Source organism: Nicotiana tomentosiformis, chromosome 1, assembly GCF_000390325.3.
Source record: "Nicotiana tomentosiformis chromosome 1, ASM39032v3, whole genome shotgun sequence".
In the NCBI taxonomy this organism is placed as follows: domain Eukaryota; kingdom Viridiplantae; phylum Streptophyta; class Magnoliopsida; order Solanales; family Solanaceae; genus Nicotiana; species Nicotiana tomentosiformis.
In genome coordinates, this window is record NC_090812.1 from 142,319,377 (window position 1) to 142,325,643 (window position 6,267).

A 6,267-nucleotide genomic window follows, 5' to 3' on the forward strand; every position below is an offset into this window, starting at 1 on the left:
ATATCAATGTTTTCACAACAATAGACCATGGCTCAACCACAATGTGTGCAAGAATATCAATATTAACAATAGCAATGGAATATCAACAATAATAATGAATGGGAGTTGCTCAACAAGGGAGACATCTCAATAATCAACAACTTCGCCTCAATGTGATAACGACTTTCACAACTTCAACACAATAACTCAACAAGAAGATATTTTATGAAATAACAACTTAAATTACAAGTAAATCAACAATGAAGGATGTAGCAAGGCAATAAAGAAAGGAATAACTTCAACTAAAACATAAGAGCAAAGTATCAAATAAGATGTAAAACAAGTGTTAACAAAGTCAAATAAGGCATATAAGGATAGACTAACACAAGTAAGAGTAGATTGACAATGAGAATTAAAATATGCTGTGACAATTCAATTAAAGGCATGAAAATAGTCTAAATAACTTAAACCAGTCAAATACCACATACAACCCGTGTACCCACTCGCCACCTTGCGTACACGGCTTTCACATAACACAAGTCTAACCTCGGTAGAGTAGTGACGAGGCCAAAGGCCAGGTCAAGACACCCACTAGGACATAATAAACAGAATAAAAATATAATAACGAGAAGTAATGGAAGGCAGAGAAATAAATTATACGAAACAAGTCAATAACATAGACTAAAGGCATAATTGTAAGCCCGGAGATAAGATAGGGGAAGCAACTAAAGAGAACCACAATAGTCATATACCAACAAAACCGATAAGACAATGAAGAATAATAGCAACAAGGAGTGTTTCACCAATAACTATTTTCAACCTGAGGTCTACAACAAGAATCACAACCGAGGTACCGCCTCGTACACGTCAAGAATCACAACTGAGGTACCGCCTCGTATATAACAAGAATCACAATTGAGGTGTCGCCTCATCTATAACAAGAATCAAAACCGAGGTACCGCTTTGTATATAACAAGAATCATAATCGAGGTACCGCCTCGTATTCACTTTTCATAATTTCAATCATAATATTTCCTTATATAACAGCGAGAGCCTTCCATTTAGTTTTAAAAATTATTTTTTCCGAAATAGCTACCCACGTTTTAGCCCAGCTAATCGCATCGTGTGGCTTCAAGTAGTTCCCCTACTAGAACACGCGTATAAAGCCCACCTTATCTCACCGCATGTGTATAAATATCAAGCCTTATACCACCGCATGCGTATCAATATCACAACATAATCATAACTCGCACCACAAGTGCCCACATGCCACAACTTGCCAATAATCAACAATATTAATGTTTTCAAAACAATAGTCCATGGCTCAATCACAATGTGTGCAAGAATATCAATATCAACAATAGTAATGGAATATAAAAAATAACAATGAATGTGAATTGCTCAACAAGGGATACATCTCAACAATTAACAACTTCGCCTCAATGTGATAACGACTTTCACAACTTCAACACCAATAACTCAACAAGAAGATATTTCACGAAATAAGAACTTAAATTATGAGTAAATCAACAATTAAGGATGTAGCAAGGCAACAAGGAAAGCAATAACTTCAACTAAAACATAAGAGCAAAGTATCAAGTAAGATGTAAAACAAGTGTTAACAAAGTCAAATAAGGCATGTAGGATAGACTAATACAAGTAAGAGTAGATTGATAATGAAAATTAAAATATAATGTGACAATTTAATTAAAGGCATGAAAAAAGAGTCTAACTAACTTAAACCGGTCAAATACTACATATAACCCGTGTACCCACTCGTCACCTTGCGTACACGACTTTCACATAACACAATTTGCACAAACAAACCAATTCCTAAGGGGTAGTTCCCCCCTCCCCCCACAAAGTTAGGCAAGATACTTACCTCAACTAAGCCAACTCAACTCTCGAAAATAGTTTTTTCCTTAAAATCCGTCTCCACACGGCTCAAATCTAACCAAAATTGACTTAATATCATCAATCAATGCAAGGGAAAACAATCACAATAGATAAAGCTATCATCTTTATACTTTCCCATAAAATTAACAAAAGTCAACCCGGGGCCCGTCCGATCAAAACCCGGATCCAATGGTAGATTTCGACTACCCAGAACCCCACGAGTCCATATATGTGATTAGTTTCAAAATCCGAATCCAAATCGACTCTCCAAACTCAAATTCTTATTTTTCAAAAACTTGACAAAGTTTTAGAAATTTTCACTTTGATTCACATAATTTTGATGTTAAATCTAAGATATATTGATGAAATATAGTTAGAAATTGATTAGAATCACTTACCCAATATTTGTAGATGAAAATTCCCTCTCCAAATCACTTCCTACAGAGTTTAGGGTTCTAAAATATGAGAAATGAGGTGAAATCCCGACTTCCCAACCCTTATGACCAGCTGCGAATCAGGGTCACATTTGCGAACCCTTACAGTCTCAACAAAAGTCGCAATTGCGACAAAGGCTTCGCAATTGCGAAGATGGCCACTATTGCTAATGCGATTAAATGATCGCAATTGCAAACCAACCCTTTGGCATGCTGACTTCACAAATACAAAGGGGAAATCGCATTTGCTGTATCTAACCATCCCCTGTCACCTTCGCAATTGCGAGGCTGGTGCTTGCAGTTGCGATAACTGGGCACCATCACACCATCAATTCCATTTTCAGCTCAAACCATTCTAAATCATGTCTGAAACTCATCTGAGCCCTTGGGGCTCCAAACCAAACATCTACGCAAGTCTAAAAATATCATACGAACTAGCTCGCATGATCAAAATACAAAAATAACATCTAGAACTACGAATTAGACACCAAAGCGCATGAATTTCAAAGTAAATTTCAAGAACTTCTAGAATTGCAACTAAGCATCTGAATCCTATCAATTATACTCCAAATGATACCAATTTTTTCAAGCAAGTTCTAAATAGCATAACAGACCTATTTCAAGTTCCAAAATCAAATTCTAAATCCAATAGCTAAAAGTCAACCTATAGTCAAACTTTTCAACTTCAAATTGCCAAATTTTGGCAAAACAACACAAATCAACCTACAGACTTTCGAATTCGATTTCAGGCATATGCCAAAGTCCAAAATCACGATACAAAGTTATCAGAGCCATCAAAACAACGTTCTGGGGTCACTTTCACAAAAGTCAACCATTGGTCAACATAAATAGTTTGGACTTCTAAGCCAAGAATCAAAGGGTCCAAATCAACCCGAAAATCTTCCCGAAATGAAACTATCACTCATGTATGTCATAAAATCATAAACACACTTGTGTGAAGCATAAAAATGGGAAATGAGGTGCAATTACGCAAAACGACCGATCGGGTCGTTACACTTATATCGTCATCAATCTTACGACATTTGTGGGCAAAAAATCTCTACTCGATAACTTGAGTTGTCTTACTTGTCAAGTTTCATCCAACTAAAAGTTTTGTCATCAGAATGATGCTTCTGGTCAGCTTTGCTTGCTCCAACACTCTCTATTGGATGACGTTGGCTGAGCTTCCTGGGTCAACCAAAACATGTTTTATTTCAATATCTAAAACATTCAAAGAGATTACCAAAGCATCATTGTGGGGAAAAATGAGTCTGTCGGCGTCTTCTTCCATGAAGGTGATGTCATCCTCTGCAACTTCCTGAAGTCTCTTGTTGTGAGTTACTAATATCTTCGTTTTCTTTGCCGCTGAAAAGGTTACACCGTTAACTTCATTTCCCCCAAAAATCATATTGATAGTCAGCCGATGGGAGACTTCTGTTACCTTCGAAGGCTCTGTGTTGCCCTGATTTTAGCAGTAGTTGCTCTTGGACCGGTCACTTAAAGACTCCCTAAGATGGCCATTCTTCAACAATGTTGCCACATCCTCTAGAAGATATCGGAAGGCCCCAGTTTTATGGCCTTGAGTCCCATGATATTCACACCACAAAGTGGGATCCCTCTAGCTGGGATCAGATCGGATTGGCTTCGGGAACTATGCTTCTTTGATATTTTTCATTGCCAATACTAACTCTGCTAAGTTGATGTTAAAGTTGTAATCTGATAACCTGGGATATGTAGAATCTTGGGCCCTGAGCACCTCCTTCTCCTGTAACGACCTACTATTTCAGCCACAATTGATTCTTCTATCGGGAGTAAACTTATCCGATTATCGAAACCCTTTGCTGCTACATCCTTTAGTTCTTTCGTACGGTAAAAAATGACTTCTAGATGACCGTCGATCTGCATCAAAGTCACTTTTAAACTTGTCCTGGTTTTTGTCTCGATCCCATCCCTTAGTTGATATTGGGAACCCGAGATGATCGTCTTCTATCCTTATTTTTGACTCGTAACGGTTATGGACATCCGCCTATATGGTTGCTTAAAACTCGAGCAGGCTTTCCTTTAGCTTTTGGGAGGTAGCAGAGCTCTGTGGATTCAGACCCTTTGTGAATGCTTCCGCTGCCCACTCATCTGGTACCGCCGGTAACAACATCCTCTTTTTCTAGAACCAGATCATGAACTCTCGCAGTAGTTCAGACTCGCCCTGCGCAATCCTGAATATGTCCGCCTTTTTAGTTTGAACCTTCCTTGCCCCGGCATGGGCCTTAATGAACGAGTCTGCAAGCATCTCAAAAGAGTCAATTGAATGCTCGGGTAAAAGAGAATACCATGCCAGGCCCCCATTTGTGAGGGTTTCACCAAACTTCTTCAGCAAAACTGACTCGATCTTATGTTGAGCCAAATCGTTTCCTTTCACAGTCGTGGTGTAGGTTATGATGTGCTCTTGCGGATCTGAAGTCCCATCGTATTTTGGTATGTCCGACATCTTGAACCTTTTTGGAATTAACTTTGGTGTTGCGCTCGGCTTGAATGAAAATTGCGTGTATTTTTTCGAATCTGGGCCTTTTAGTACTGGCAGTGCTCTCGGAATTTGATCTATTTGAGCGTGAAACTCCTTCGCGTACTTATCCACTCGTTCATTTATTTCCCTCATAAACCTCATGAGCTCGGTTTTGAAAGGATCATTCCCGTTGTTATTCCCAGATCCGCTATCGGTCCCTCCGACTTCGTCAAAACTAACTTTACCACTTGGGGTGTTGTTATCGACCATCTAAGTCGTTTGGTTTGCAGGAACAATGGAGGAATTGGGCCCTTTCCGTTCGCGTTATTGGAGGCGGCTGGCAATGCTTGTTTTAACTCGGTCATCACCCGATCCTGCCTTGAAAGGTGTTTCATGATCGCTTTTTGGTGTTCACTAAAACTTTTAACTGTTTCCATGACATGTTCCTCCTCTACATCATCGAGAGTCGGCTCCACCACATGCCGAGGATAATGGCCATCTTGAACCGGCGTCATCTCATCCCCTTAGTTGCGAGTCTCATTGATTGAGTCGTCATGTTGGGATAACTATTCGTGCTCGTCCACGTTGTGTGAGATGTTGACATCATCAGATGCCATATCTTCTTTTTTTACTAAGGAAAGAATCAAAACAAGTTAGTAATAAACGTGGATCAAAGCAATTACGCAACTGTCTAAGCCCCATGGTGCCAAACTGTTTACTCGTAAAACAGTACAGTTGAATTTGTTACGTAGTTAGTAGGCAAGTGAATTGATTTGATCCAAAAATGATAAAGAGATAATATTAATATTTAAGATTGGTAATTGAAATTTGAAGAAGATGACAAGCCTGGCTCCGAATGCAGTGTCTCCGAGAGCAAAAATGAAAATGACGATGAAGAGCAAATAAAATTGTTAAATTTAGAGTAGGAGTAGGAAAACCTTGCTTTTCTATGCAGAAAGTTTTCATATCCCTACAATAGCTGTTGACCCTGCTATTTATAACTTTACCTAGGGAAAAAGATCATAGGATCAAACTTCTCTTAAATGATAATAAAAGAGGTTATTGATGAACATGTAATGGCAGGCCATGAATGCAAATATTCTCTACAACGGTCGCTTATTTAATGTTAGTGAATATTCCCTCATTGAATGCTATCCGATGGCAAACCCTTGATCTTCTCCTGTGCACTACGCTCTCTTTGGGATTTACCCGATGTTGATTACATTCGTTGTATCTAGTATTGGTTGTTACTTGACTTGCCTTTTGCCTATCTTCGGGTCCACGTATCATGTTACCATTCGACCATCTTGCATAAACTAATTTTACCCTATACAGTGAGTTGTTGGGGCATGTGGACTCACGGTCCTACTGGGGTATTAGTTAGGGCATGTCACACACGTTCCTGTACAACGTATGGACTTATGTTCCTAATGTGTGTGGATATGAATCCGTCCCTCT